Genomic DNA, 16,036 nt, shown 5'->3' on the forward strand with positions numbered 1-16,036 from the left:
AAGCTCAGAGGCTTACCGGTTGCCTGGCTGTGCTTGGGGGATATCTCAGCCGGTCAGGTGACAAGTGCCTTTATTTCTTCTAGGCAACCAGGAAGAAGACTAGATTTGAATGGGGAGATGATGCTAAGGCGACCTTTCAGAAATTGAAAGAACATTTGCACTCCTTGCTAAGTCTTTTTATCCCTCTGCCAAAGGAGACACTTTTCATGTACCTAGCCGTCTCAGATCATGCCCTCAGTGCTGTTCTCCTTGCTGAGAGAGACAACAATAAGCTCCTGGTCTATTTTATTAGCCATGTGCTCAGAAATGCTGAACTCCACTACCCCATGGTTGAAAATTTTGGCCTCGCACTTTACATGGCTATTAAGAAGTTCAAACCATAATTCTTGGCACATCTGGTGGTGATCTATACAGATCAGCCCCTCAAGCGGCCAATGACAACCCTGGACTCATCCGAAAGAATGCTTAAATGGGCTATTTAAATGCGGTATCTTGAAATCTCCTACAAACCAAGAAAGGCAGTGAAGGGTCAGGCGTTTGCGGACTTCATTGTCAAAATGACAAGGCTGGCTGCTCCGGATAACCTTGATCAGGTTTGGAAGGTGCATGTAGACGGGAGTTTTACTATGAACGGTTGTGGTGTAGGCATAATCTGTGAATACCTGGAAGGGGACAAATATGAGTATGCACTACGGTTCAAGTTCTAGGCCTCATATAATGAGGGGGAATATGAGGCCCTGCTAGCCGGTATCCGCATGTGTAAGGCGGCAGGGGCAACAAAAATTGACGCATGCTAAGATTTTGAGTTGGTCGTTAGCCAATACCATGGTGAGTTCGAAGCCACCCATCCGACTATGATCAAGTATTTACAGGCGGTCAAAGCAGAAGCGGGGACACTTGAAGAATTTCATATAAGTCAAGTGCCCCGGACCGAATTATACTTGGATGGATGGCATCCGGGCGTATCTCATAAACGACACGCTCCCTGATTCACCCCAGGAGGCAGCCGTGCTGAAAAAGCGTGCGGCAAACTTCAAGATCAGAGAAGGAGAGCTCTTCAAGGCGGGTTTTCTGAAGCCCTTACTAAAGTGCGTAACCCCAGAAAAGGGGAGAGAAGTTCTCGAAGAGCCGTATGCGGGATACTGCGCCTCTCATTCATGCGACAGATAGCTAGCCGTCAGATCCAGACGTCATTATTCCTGGCCCACTCTAGAGTCAGATGCCATGGAATTTGTTAGAAAATGTGACAAGTGCCAACAATTTGGCAAGTCTATCCATCGCCTGGCTACTGATCTGACGACAATCCACTGCCCGGTCTCGTTTGCTAAATGGGGCATGGACATTCTAGGTCCGTATACGCCTGCACTAGGCGGAAAACGTTGTATTCTTGTGGCTGTGGACTATTTCACCAAGTGGGTGGAAGCAGAGGCGGTAAAAGGCATCAAGACGAAAGATGTCATCTCCTTCATATTGAAGAACATTATCACCCTGTTTGGGGTGCCTATGTCTATGGTATTTGATAATGGACCACAATTTGAGAAGCCTCAGCTAAAAACTTTGTTAGGAGATCAAGGGATCTCACACTGTTATGCATTAGTCGGCCGACCCCAAGTAAATGGCCAGGTTAAACCCTTCAACAAACTTAACTCAGACTATATAAAGAAGAAAGTTGAAAGAGTCGGTGGTTTATGGGCCAAAGAATTAATTCATATCCCGTGGGCCATCCGGACCACAGAAAAAGGGGCACCTGACGAGACCCCATTTCTCATGGTTTACGGTGCTGAAGCCGTTGCCCATTGAGCATTATGAACCGACTCTTCAAGTCATGTTATATGATGAAGAGGCAAACTGGGAGGCCATGCGGCTGACATTGGACTCCCTCTTGGAGCGTAGAGGCAATGCCACCTTGCAACATGAGATTTATCGTCTGAGGATGACTCGTGCTTACAACAAGAGAGTGCATAAACGACCCTTGAAAGTTGGGGACTTTGTGTTACGAAATATGGACGCAACCGGTAGGGCCAATGATCAAGGAAAGCTACCTCCCAATTGGGAAGGCCCCTACCGGATTTATGAGGAAGTAAGAAACGACACCTACCGCTTGAAAACTCCAGACGGCAGGCGGCTGTCTAGAACTTGGAATGTAGATAACTTGAAACAGTACTACTTCTGAGGCCTATAAATTTTTGTAAATAAAAAGCCTATCAATGAAAAGCTGCTTTTTGTTTTCAATATCAATTTAATTGCTTTGTATGTATGCATGCGCAATCCAAGTTACCGTTTGTGGAAAACACAGATGGACAACAAATCAAATAAGCTAGGTTAAAACATAGCGGCTAACATAATGCTTACATAAGAACCTCCGTCTAGGCCATGCACAGGTGGACATTCAAATAAAAAATTAAACTAAGTCAAAAGACCTAGTGGCTAAAATTAAGAGTAAAATCGAGGCCAATGGCAGAATTCAACATTGTTTTTTATAAATTCGTCTGCTTCGATTTGCATAAGGCGTCCGGCGACACCCCTCCGGGTGTTATCGTCGCATAGGCCATTCTATCGTCTGCTCTAACAGCATATGCAGACAGCAAAGATTGAACGACCAAATTGGTCAACTCATAGCTGTATGACAAAAATAGTCTAAAAGAATGATCAAGTTTAAAACCGAATGTCAAGACACATCAGCCGGCAAATTACCAAAGTTCTCTATTAGACTATTGAGCAAAGTTGTACCAGTTGCTCCAGTGGGGCAGGCGATTAAGGTGCAATGGATTGAAAATGTTCCAGACGGCCTCTATGTTGTCTGAGATTCATCAAACAGGCGAAAAGCGTCTCATGTTACATTGATGGTCAGGCGGTAAAATTCTGCTTGGCTAGCAACGAAATAACAGTTGTCCCACTGGGGCAGTTGATTTAAGGAACCCCAGATGGCCTTTTAGCCGTCTAAAGGCCACAAGATAGGCGGACAATGTCCCCTGTTTTATTGACTAACAAATGGTAGTCGCCCGTTGTAGACACCCAAATGTATCCCCCCAAAACCAAACCCAGTGATGAATAACTTTCACGTCATTTGATTATCAAACAAAGCAAAAGCGTGAAAAGTCTAGTGAAGAGGATGTTTTTATAAAAATATCTCTTCTTTCTGTTTTTGAAAATATTTCTTTTCTTACCCTATTTATGAAAAACGTGCATTCCATTTTTGTTTGGTCCATGATATGGGTCCAATAATAATGTAGTTGCATGGGGCTTGAAAAGAACTTTCCAGTGATATATTATAAGCCCAATTTCGATGAATAATGAGGAAGTTATGACCAAAATACTAAACTGGGCCCAAACCGGTTTTTACTTAAGGCCTGATAAATACATAATTTTATATATTTTAATACTCTCATATCTATTTGTTAACTCTATTATGATATTAGTGGATAATAATATTCACATTTCTAATATTTTATCAAAAATTGTTATTTTATGAATTATGGGCCATTTAATAGTTAATATGTGAGTTCGGTTGATTATTGTTATGTAATGTGACAGGTTAACAAAATGATGGAAGAATGTTACATTAACTAGGATGGGAGCCACGTGCTTGAGAAGCATTAAGGTTTATTGCAAGTTGGATTTAAAGGAAAAAGAGCAAAGAAAGCCCATATTCTCACAACTCAGGTGCAACATATTAAGAAAAGTTAGTGGGTTTTAATGATTTGCAACCCACTAACTCAAGACTCCTAAAAGACAGTAGCAGCGGCAGCAAGAGGCAAAAAAAAAAAAAAAAACCCACGATGAAACCCTCACTGCACACAACTACTACGGTATAAATCACACAGAGACGCAACAAGAAGGAGGAAGAAAAGCACGAACACACACACGCACAAGACGGAGGAGGAGAGCGAAGAACCAACTACGAAGTACGGCAGCGGTTCGGTGTCCAAATCGTTGATATCTCCCATGGTTTATCATAATTGGGTGATGTTCTCTTCAATTATGAGTAGCTAATCTCTCTATTCTAGGGATTAGATGAAATCCTATTATTATGATTTGATAATTTAATTATTTGAGAAGTATTATTGGTTTTATGATTGCATGACTTTATAAGATAATTTGGATGATTATTGTTTTCCGATTGACGTTAATTATAATTTTTGTAGAACTATCTTTTAACTTGATTGGTTATCTAATTTACATACTTTGTTCTTATAGTCCAGAGTGTGATGTTATGCAATGGTGTTTCGTGTTTGTGATTGAGTAGTTGAATAGTTTATGCTTGTGTAGATAAATTACGTCACCTATTTAATCACAATTATCTTTATTTATGAGTTTGTCCCGGCTTGTAGTTTAGGGTGCTCGATATAACAAATTAAAATTCTCTCTAGTTAAATTGTTAGTCATATTAATAGAGGTGGATTCGATCGTCCTAGAGTCCCTCTTATTTGTTTGCTCTCTGATTTTATTGTTCTCTGTTATTTTATTACTTCCATCAATCTTATTGTCTAATATAATTTATGTTTTCAGTTTATCAAAACCACTCAATATATTTCTCTTTAATATGAAATTAGTACACTATAGACCGTAGTATTATTCAACGTTCCCTGTGGATACGATACCCTATTATTTATCATTTACTACTAGAACTTGTACACTTGCAAGAATAGGGTTTTATAACTTGTTTAAAATCGCTACCAAGTTTTTGGCGCCGTTGCCGGGGAACGGTGTTAGAATAAATTAGTCTATTTGTCTTCCATAGTTTAACTCTTAGGTTTATTCTATTTCTATTCCTATTTTCTTTGTTTTTGTGTTTAGTTTTCTTTATCCATCGGGTGTTTTATTTTCTGTCATAGTAAGTTTTAAAGTGTTCTGATTTCTGGTTTGCTTTGCAAAGAGTTTACTGAAATTTGATTTTCTAGGTGCTTTCCACCAAATCTCTTATTTTGTGTTTAGTTTATGTTTGGTCGTAGATCTTTGCCCTGTGATTTAAGTCCATACGATTCTGAAATTGAACGCACACTTAGAAAGTTGAGAGCTTTGAATAAAAGTAATTCTATTGATCTTGGTTGTTATAAAGAAATAATCATGGCAAATGAAATTAAGCTTAGTGAATTTTTCAGGCCTGGAACTTACACTTCTTTTGTTGGTAATAGGATGCCTAATGTTGAAGGTAATTTTGAAATTAAACCCAAATTATTCAAATGCTTCCTACGTTTTATGGTCTTGAATATGAAAATCCTTACAAGCATATTGATGCATTTTTAGAGGTTTGCTCTGCTTTTAGTATATCTGATGCTGCTGCTGATGCTATTCGTATGCGTTTATTTAATTTTTCCTTGAAAGAAAAGGCTAAAGAATAATAACAAAAATGTTACAACTTGGGCTCAATTGCAAAAAGATTTTCTCAAGAAATTTTATTCAATAGGTAAATTGAGTGCTATGAGACGTGCTATAACTACTTTTTCTCAAAAGCCTAATGAATTATTTTATGAAGCATGGGAACGTTTTTGTAGTTTGTTACGTGAATGTCCACATCATGAAGTTCCTAAATGGAAACTAATACATAGTTTTTATTATGGATTAAGTGAACATAATCAACAAATGGTAGATGCTTCTTGTGGGGGAAATTTTATGCAGAAAAATTCTGATGAAGCATAGCAATTATTTGAAGATTTAAGTGAAAATTCACAACAGCATGCTACTTCCTCTCATACTAACGCATCTAATGCATCGAGAACTCTATGGAGTAAAGGGGGTATTTATGAAGTATCTCATACTCATGATCTTGCATATAAAGTAGATGCTCTGACTAAGAAAATGGACCAAGTGGATATTTTGAACAAAAAGATTGATCAACTTGTGAATACAAATAATTTGCATGTTAATTCCATCAATGCTAATGAAGGGTGTGCGACATGTGGTGATTTTAATCACTTATCCTATAATTGTCCAAATAACTATTCTGAAGTGTCACAAGAACATGTAAATGCAGCTCAAGGGTATCCTCCACACAACAACCCATATTCAAACACATATAATCCGGGGTGGAGGAATCATCCTAATTTTTCGTGGAAACAACAAAGTGGAGAAGCACAACAAGGAGAAAGAATCACCCACATAGGTCAATCTGGTATGAATAATTCTTCTGGTTTTCAAGCTCAAAGGTATGTTTCTCAACCTTCACAACCTGCTAGTAGTAATCCTGACCTAGAAAAAATTATTTCTTCTCTAGGGGCAGTCACTACTTCTGTTCAGAATATTGAAAATAAGATGCATGTTGTTGATTCTCACACATAATCCATAGCTAATTTGGAAACTCAAATTGGTCAGTTAGCTAATGCAATTGGTAAAAGAGATGATGGAAAATTGCCTAGTACTTCTATTGCAAATCCTAAAGGCTTAAATCATGAACACACTCAAGCGATAATGACTCTAAGGAATGGAAAAGAGTTAGATAACAAAATTTCTAACAAGAAAGGCGATAATGACAATGGTGAATCAATTAATGCAGAGTCTGAAATTGCTGAAAATAAAGAAAAATCCCCTTCCCCTAAAAATGATGAATCTGTGATTACAATTCCATATGAGCCTAGGATTCCTTATCCTCAAGCTTTAGATGCACCTTCACTTTATGGAAAGAATAAGCAGAAAGAAGACATTTTAGAGATCTTTAAACACGTTCAAATTAATTTACCTCTTCTGGATGCTATTAAACAAATCCCTGCCTATGCTAAATTTCTTAAAGACATGTGCACGTATAAAAGGAAATCAAAAGCCCACTGTTCTAAGAAAGTTGTCTTAAGTGAACAGATAAGTTCTATTTTGCAATTTGACAAGACACCTAAATTTAAAGATCCTGGAGTTCCGACTATTTCTTGTCATATTGGTGATTGTAAAGTTGAAAAAGCTCTCTTAGATTTAGGTTCAAGTGTTAATTTGATTCCTTATTCGGTGTATGAGCAATTAGGCTTAGGTGAGTTACAACCTTCTAATTGCACTCTACAGTTAGGTCTGTTAGAGTTCCTAGAGGTAGGATTGATGATGTTCTAATTAAAACTGATAAAGGTTTCTTTCCTGTGGATTTTGTAATACTAGATATGGAACCTGGTAATCCGTCCAAGAATATTCCAGTCATCTTAGGGCGTCCTTTCTTCGCAACTACTAATGCTACTATTAATTGTAGGTCAGGAGAGATGAATGTTTCTGTTTTAAATATGAGAATTAAGCTTAATATTTTTAAAGCATCCACCCACCCCACTATAGAAAATGAATCTGAATGTTTCCTTGTTGAATTAATTGATGAACTAGTTTAAGAATCTTTACCTGCACTCATTTCTAAGGATGCTTTAGAGACTAGTATTTCACATGAGAACTTAAAATATATGGATCTAGGGGATGTGTTAGAAGAGTCAATTTCCATTCTTGATGAAGCACCTTTACTTGAAACTTCTTCTTGGGTGGCTAAACATGAACCTTTACCACCTCTTTCCGAGTCTCCACCTGTACCATCCCTTATTTCCCCACCTCAACTTGAGCTAAAAGCCCTTCCATCTACACTCAAGTATGCATTTTTAGGACCCAATGAAACTTTACCTGTTATTATTTCTTCTCAATTGTCTAATGAACAGGAGTCAAAACTTATCAAAGTTTTATCTGATCATAAGAAAGCTATAGGGTGGTCAGTATCTAATTTGAAAGGGATTAGCCCATCTATTTGTATGCACAAAATATTTTTAGAAGAAAATGCTAAACCTACTAGGGAAATGCAACGTAGGCTGAACCCACACATGAAAGAAGTGGTTAAATTGTTAGATGCAGGTATCATATACCCAATTTCTGATAGCCAATGGGTCAGTCCTGTACAAGTTGTGCCAAAAAAATTAGGAATCACAGTTGTGGAAAATAGTCAAGGTGAACTTGTTCCTACTAGACAAACTACAGGTTGGAGAGTTTGCATTGATTACCGCAAATTAAATGCTGCAACTAGGAAAGACCATTTCCCTTTACCTTTTATTAATCAAATCTTAGAAAAACTAGCTGGTCAAAGTTATTATTGCTTTCTTGATGGATATTCTGGTTAAAATCAATTGGCTATTTATCCTGAAGATCAGGAGAAAACCACATTTACATGTCCTGCGGGTACTTTTGCTTTTAGACGTATGCCTTTTGGTTTATGTAATGCACCTTCGACATTTCAACGATGTATGATGTCTATTTTCTGTGATATGATTGATAAGTTTTTAGAGGTATTTATGGATGATTTTTCTGTGTTTGGACCTTCATTTGATGATTGTTTAAATAACTTGACTGCTGTTTTAAAAAGGTGTGAAGAGGTAAATCTAATTCTAAGTTGGGAAAAGAGTCATTTCATGGTTAACAAAGGCATTGTTTTAGGTCACAAAATTTCAAAAGAAGGTATTGAGGTAGATAAAGCCAAAATTGATCTTATTGCTAATCTTCCAATTCCTACTTCTGTCATGCATGTTAGATCGTTTCTAGGGCACGCTGGTTTTTATAGGAGATTCATTAAAGATTTCAGTAAGCTTGCTAGACCTCTTACTAATCTCCTTGCTAAGGATGCTACTTTTGCTTTTGATGAAACTTGTGTTGAGTCTTTTGAGAAAATAAAATCCTTCCTTGTTTCAGCACCTATAGTACAACCTCTTGATTTCTCTTTGCCTTTTGAAATCATATGTCACGCATCTGACTATGCTATTGGTGCAGTCCTTGGCCAAAAAGTGAATAAGGTTCCTCATGTAATCTATTATGCTAGTCGAACTCTAACTGATGCACAGAAAAATTATACTACTACCGAAAAAGAGATGCTTGCTATTGTGTTTGCCTTGGACAAATTTCGCTCCTATATTTTATGTTCAAAGGTTATAATATATTCTGATCATGCAGCTTTAAGGTACTTGTTGTCTAAGACGTTGTCAAAACCGAGACTAATTAGGTGGATTTTATTAATTTAGGAATTTAATCTTGAAATTAGAGATAAAAAAGGGTCTGAAAATTCAGTGGCCGATCACTTATCTAGGATAATTCTTGAGCAGAATACTGACCATTCCTTGCAGGATAGTTTTCCAGATGAACAATTGTTCGCTGTTTCACAGACGCGCCTTCCATGGTTCGTACATATTGTCAACTACCTTGCGTCTAGTAAGATACCCTCCCAATGGACAAAACAAGAAAAGGACAGGTTCTTTTCTCAGGTTAAGTATTATTTTTGGGAAGATCCCTATTTTTTTAAGTATTGTTTTGATCAAGTGATTCGTAGGTGTGTACCAGAAAGTGAATATCATGCTATCTTAACTTTCTGTCATTCATATGCATGTGGTGGGCATTTTGGGGGTCGTAGAACTGCTGCTAAAATTCTTCAAAGTGGTTTTTATTGGCCCACCATATTTAAAGATGCACATCAATTTTGTCTTGCTTGTGATAGATGTCAGAACACAGGAGCTATATCGCGTCGTAACATGATGCCCCTCACCCCTATTTTAATTATTGAAATTTTTGATGTGTGGGGTATCGATTTTATGGGTCCCTTTCCGTCTTCTTTTGGCTTTACTTTTATACTAGTTGCAGTAGACTATGTGTCTAAATGGGTTGAAGCTAAATCCATAAGGACTAATGATCACAAAGTTGTAATGGAATTTGTCAAAGATAACATATTTTGTCGGTTTGGTGTTCCTAGAGCACTTATTAGTGATGGGGGTAGTCATTTTCTTCATCGTTCTTTTGGGTCATTGCTTAAAAAGTATAGTGTGACACACAAGGTAGCAACTCCTTATCACCCTCAAACTAGGGGTCAGGTAGAAGTTTCAAATCGTGAAATAAAATCTATTCTTGAAAAGACAGTAAAACCTGACAGGATGGATTGGTCTTTAAGGTTAAATGATGCACTTTGGGCTTATTGTACTGCATTTAAAACCCCGATAGGAATGTCACCTTATAGACTAGTCTTTGGGAAGGCGTGTCATCTACCTGTTGAATTAGAACATAGAGCTTTTTGGGCTACTAAAGCATTTAATTTTGATATGAAACAAGCTGGTTCTAATCGTCGCCTTCAGTTAAATGAATTAAATGAATTGCGTAATGATGCTTATGAAAATGCTAAGATTTATAAGGCTAAAACCAAGGCATTTCATGATAAACACATTTCTAGAAAATCTTTTGAACCTAATCAGCAGGTTTAGCTTTATAACTCTAAACTCAAGTTCTTTCCAGGTAAACTAAGATCCAGGTGGGACGGTCCTTTTGTTGTTCAACAGGTTTTTCCTTCAGGTGCTATAGAGATCTCAGACCCACGAGATGGTCGTGTTCTGATGGTTAATGGTCAGCGATTGAAACATGTTGTTTCTAATGACATTCAAGAAGGTCTGATTGAGTCTGTCAATCTGGTAGACCCTATATATATTGACTGAGTTAGGTGTCTAAGTCTGGCTGAAGACTTTTAAACTTAGCGCTCACTGGGAGGCAACCTAGCATCATCTTTATTTCTTTCTTCTGTTTCTGTTTTTACTATCTTTGTTTATTTAGGATTAAGTCTACTAATTGTGTTTTCTAGTCTGGCTGTTACTCCTTTGTTACAGATGTGAAGCTGAAATTACAAGCGGAGGCGAGATGCTGACAATTCTGCCAGAATGCTACCAAACTTTCAGAATTTTCAATGCTGATATCTACCTCTTGAATAACCTTTCAGACCTCCTGCCAGGTTGTGTTGCTCTATCTTTCCTCCTATTGTTATTTTCTTGTTCTTTGCATCGAGGACCATGCATGATTTAAGTGTGGGGGGGAGTACAAACTGGTATAGTTGGCTGAGATATTTGTGTGCCATGTATGAATCATGGCTGGTTTATGTCGGTGGTTATTTGAGTTAAAAAAAATGATTTTGTGCCTAATACAAAGGAAATGCTGTTGAATTTTCTACAGGTTAAAAAAAAATCGTTTTGGTTGTCACAATTTGACTTGCTTTGGATCTAGAAAAATAAAAATGGTCTATAAAGATAACATTAGTCCTTCATTAACATTGTTGTGGTAAGATGGATTGCTTTTTCCTTATGCGATGAAACCCGAAAAGAAGGCCATGAACCTCGTAAGACTCAATTATCTACATATTTGTACTCCTCCTTGATCGCTCAAATTGGGACTTGCATTTTAGCTTCCTGAGATCATTGATCAAAGTGTATGAGAAATGATAAGGGCATACTTTCTTTCTTTCATGGTCTTTAGGGCCTTCAGAACTTAAGTGCACAAATTTTTTTTATTTTTATTTTCTTTACAGTATTCCCTTTTGCTTAGCCCTGTTGTGCCTTAATATCCTTCTTTTGGATACCTTACATTACAAGCTTATGACCTTCCACCTTTGCCTTGCTAATAGGAGTATAGTTGTTACTAGAGTTGGCTTGTAAGTCTACAATGTCTGAAAAAATAAAATAAAATAAAATAAAAAAATGTGAATGAAAAATATGCAGAATATTCCGTGTAGGAAATTAAAAAAAAAATTTATTATCAAAAGAAAAGAAAGTGAAAGAAAAGGAATAAAGAGAGGGTATAATTAAATATTTGAGTATGGATGGTGTTGTATTATGAGTAGGAGTTGCATATGATCACCTTTACTTTGAAAGGTTGTGTGATATCATTGTTTATTTGCTCCTATAGCTTGGCATTATTTATACCACCACATTCCTAAATATTTTCACACCCTTAACGCTAGCCTCGTTACAACCCTATAAAAGTCCTTTTGATCTTATGCTCCATTGGTCCCTACAAAATGGTGGAGGGTTAGATTTTGTGCTAGTCCTGACGAGGGTCATCAAACCGAAGTGAGCATGAGCTAATACGGTTGAGCATCCTTAGGGTGGATTCAAATTTGGGGAAAAGAAGCGGCAAGATTGATTGGTTAATGAGGGTGCTAATTCTTGTTTTGTGTCATACTCGATCCATTCCTGTTGATTGTGACAATAGAATATAATTTTGAAATTTGAAGTTTGTGATATAATTTTATTATATGCTCGAGGACTAGCAAAGTTGAAGTGTGGGGGAGTTGATAAATACATAATTTTATATATTTTAATACTCTTATATCTATTTGTTAACTCCATTATGATATTAGTGGATAATAATATTCACATTTCTAATATTTTATCGAAAATTGTTATTTTATGAATTATGGGCCATTTAATAGTTAATATGTGAGTTCGGTTGATTATTGTTATGTAATGTGACAGGTTAACAAAATGATGGAAGAATGTTACATCAACTAGGATGGGAGCCACGTGCTTGAGAAGCATTAAGGTTTATTGCAAGTTGGATTTAAAGGAAAAAGAGCAAAGAAAGCCCATATTCTCACAACTCAGGTGCAACATATTAAGAAAAGTTAGTGGGTTTTAATGATTTGCAACCCACTAACTCAAGACTCCTAAAAGACACTAGCAGAGGCAGCGAGAGGCAAAAAAAAAAAAAAAAACCACGATGAAACCCTCACAGCACACAACTACTACGGTATAAATCACACAGAGACGCAACAAGAAGGAGGAAGAAAAGCACGAACACACACACGCACAAGACGGAGGAGGAGAGCGAAGAACCAACTACGAAGTACGGCAGCGGTTCGGTGTCCAAATTGTTGATATCTCCCATGGTTTATCATAATTGGGTGATGTTCTCTTCAATTATGAGTAGCTAATCTCTCTATTCTAGGGATTAGATGAAATCCTATTATTATGATTTGATAATTTAATTATTTGAGAAGTATTATTGGTTTTATGATTGCATGACTTTATAAGATAATTTGGGTGATTATTGTTTTCCGATTGACGTTAATTATAATTCTTGTAGAACTATCTTTTAACTTGATTGGTTATCTAATTTACATACTTTGTTCTTATAGTCCAGAGTGTGATGTTATGCAATGGTGTTTCGTGTTTCTGATTGAGTAGTTGAATAGTTTATGCTTGTGCTAGATAAATTACGTTACCTATTTAATCACAATTATCTTTATTTATGAGTTTGACCCGGCTTGTAGTTTAGGGTGCTCGATATAACCAATTAAAATTCTCTCTAGTTAAATTGTTAGTCATATTAATAGAGGTGGATTCGATCGTCCTAGAGTCCCTCTTATTTGTTTGCGCTCTGATTTTATTGTTCTCTGTTATTTTATTACTTCCATCAATCTTATTGTCTTATTTAATTTATGTTTTCAGTTTATCAAAACCACTCAATATATTTCTCTTTAATATGAAATTAGTAGACTATAGACCATAGTATTTTTAACGTTCCCTGTGGATACGATACCCAATTATTTATCATTTACTACTAGAACTTGTACACTTGCAAGAATAGGGTTTTATAACTTGTTTAAAATCGCTACCAAGGCCCAATGATCATGTGGAGGGTCCGAAGGTTTAATCCTATTCCTAAACTAATTGGGATTAATTAGAAGCTTATATAAGTTTTTAAAAGATCTTAATTGTCCTTTTAAAAAGATAAGATTAAAGAATTTGAGTTAAATAAAAACTTTCCTTTTATAAAACTTTCCTTTTTCTTAAATCCTAATTCTATTCGAATTTAAAGATGTTTATAGATAGTAAGATATTATTTTTGTGCCTCATAATATTTATCCAAATCTTATATGGTTGGATAGACCTTGATATTATATTTCCAATGATATATTATAATATTAATTCCGTGATATAACGAAAAAGATATGAATGGAATACAAAACTCTATCCAAAACTGACACCATCCTACTATTTCAATCATATCTTTTTATCTACAAAATATTTTATTATGATTCTAATTGAATTGGAAATAATACTTCAAGAGATTTCCAACGACATATTATATGACTTATTTGGACTTCTAGATCAAAAGATATGATAAAAACAAAATCCGCAAAAACTGCACCAAGTTTTATTTCGATTCGAATTCGGATTCTTTTCGTATTCCTCGACCCTTTTTTTTTACTATAAATAGAGGTCATATCTCCCCTTTTTCAAATAATCAACTCTCATCAATAATTTCTTCATTCTCTCCCTCTTTCTAGCCTAACCTTTTACAAACACAATTCCTCATATATTAGCACTAGACACACCTAGCCAAGTTCGAAGTTGCCTTCGCCCTAGACATGAAAGGTAATTTATGAGGGTTTGGTCCCAAATCAAGTTTAAACTTTTTAACTCTTTCTTTCAATTCTTTATTTATTTATTTAATTTTATATTTTCCTTGATGTTACTAACGTGTGTATTTTGTTATTAGAAAGAGGTACAAGGCATCCAAGTAAGTGCTTTAATTGTTTTATTGATATTTTTGATATAGAAATCATGTTTAGGATGTTTTCCCTAGTATCATGTTAGGATGTTTTTCTTAGTATGATGTTTAGGGTAAAGGATAAGTTTCTTAATTATATCAATTATGATTTCTGTGATGCCTCCTATTTCTTTCCTAATAGCATGTTAGTATCATGTTAGGGCTAAAGCGTTGATCTTTATTGTTTAGTGCATGCTAGGGTTTGTCATTAATCTTGTTAGTATCATGCCTAGGATCTTCTATTATTTTGCTTTAACATGAACATGATTATTTTTATGATTATTATTATTTTGATGTTTATTATCATGGTGCTTGATTATATTTATTGTTATTGCTTGATCACGCCTTTTATGCATGTTTATAGGGAATTAGTACTTGTAATCAAGCTTAATAAGATAATTAATAATCTTGTTTAGGTTAATTTGATTATAATTCAACTAATCGCCAATAATAGTTTTATTTGTGCATTAATATTCAACCAACATAGATAAACAAGTTTAGGGTTAACCTATGGATTGCATGTTAGTCAGAAAGCGCACATGAATACGAGAACAATAAAGTAGAGGCCTATTATTACGATAGGTTCTTTCTCTTTTAGATTGGATTTGTACCTTCATCCCCGAACTTCCAGTCTTGGTTCCATACCTATTGGAGTTAACGATCTCTTGGATCGTTGAGGGGTGTAACCTTCACCATGTGAACGGTTTACAAGTTCCTAAAACTTGTTGGCGACTATTTTGCTCTAGCTTCCTTCCCTTTGGACGCCACCATGATTAAGTGTATGATCACAGCGGGGTTCAAGTTTGGGGTAATGCTTGAAATATTCCCTACACCCGTTTGGCTAGAAAAGAATCCTATGTGGATACTCAGATTGGGTATAATGGCTACTGGTTGACGACTGTGCATTTGGTTTGGGGCAATCACTACTGTGATTGATTGATCTTGGAACATTCCATACTCTTCAAAGTATCAAACATTCCGAATTCAACCAATCATACAAGTACCGAAACCAATCCCACAGTCGTCAGGGGCAAGAATAGTCGGTATACTGTTTGACTTTGTCGCATGCTTTAAAAAGATAAGCAAAAATTTCAATTTGCAGAAAATAAATGCAAAAATTAAAACAATAAAATTTCACAAAGTCGACCTAGTCAGCATATTTTCATTCAAAACCGGCAAAATGCCGGTTAAATAATTGTTAACCGGATAATATCCGGGAGAAGAGAAAAATTGTTATTGTTACCCGACTCCACAGTCGGTAAAGAAAACACAAATACTCGACACGCAGGCCAGAAAGATAAAAAAGCATAAAATATGGCATACTGCCGGTGAAATCATGGCTAAGGTTGGTCCGTCTGGTTCTCCGGATGCTGGATCCCCTCATCGGTAGCCGCCTGGTCCTCTTTGGGGTTCTCCCCATCAGAAGTGTCATCAATGGCTTCCCCTTCCCCAGGGAATTCTTTGGGAGGCTCGGAGAACTCTTTGTTCATCCAGGCGGCAAAGGACTCGGGCTCCGGCTCACCCTTCTCCCTTAAATAGACTACAATCTCGGCATATTGGAAAGCAAGAGACCACAGGTGGTAGTCTTTATAGAGATAAAGGGCAGCCCAGGACATATTCATCCGGGTGTCAGCATCCTCCTCATTATCGGCGATCACTCGCTCCTCAGCCGCCTCGATGGTTGCCTTGAGGTTTTTCTAGACCAGCTCCGCGTCCTGCTTCAACTTCTCAACCTCCGCCTTGA

At 36.6% G+C, this 16,036-nt stretch overlaps 1 long non-coding RNA gene and 1 other non-coding gene across 2 annotated transcripts; one reads left to right on the forward strand and one right to left on the reverse strand.

Moving 5' to 3' along the window:
• Positions 1–3,478: 3,478 nt before the first annotated feature.
• Positions 3,479–12,873, forward strand: LOC145638980 (uncharacterized). Its single transcript, XR_014114765.1, has 2 exons — positions 3,479–5,152; positions 5,975–12,873. It is a non-coding gene; the product is annotated as an uncharacterized LOC145638980 (long non-coding RNA).
• LOC145641403 (small nucleolar RNA R71) lies at positions 5,419–5,525 on the reverse strand. The gene has a single exon (XR_014115432.1). It is a non-coding gene; the product is annotated as a small nucleolar RNA R71 (small nucleolar RNA).
• Positions 12,874–16,036: the final 3,163 nt, after the last annotated feature.

This window comes from Chenopodium album, chromosome 7 (assembly GCF_948465745.1).
Source record: "Chenopodium album chromosome 7, dcCheAlbu1.1, whole genome shotgun sequence".
Classification (NCBI taxonomy): domain Eukaryota; kingdom Viridiplantae; phylum Streptophyta; class Magnoliopsida; order Caryophyllales; family Amaranthaceae; genus Chenopodium; species Chenopodium album.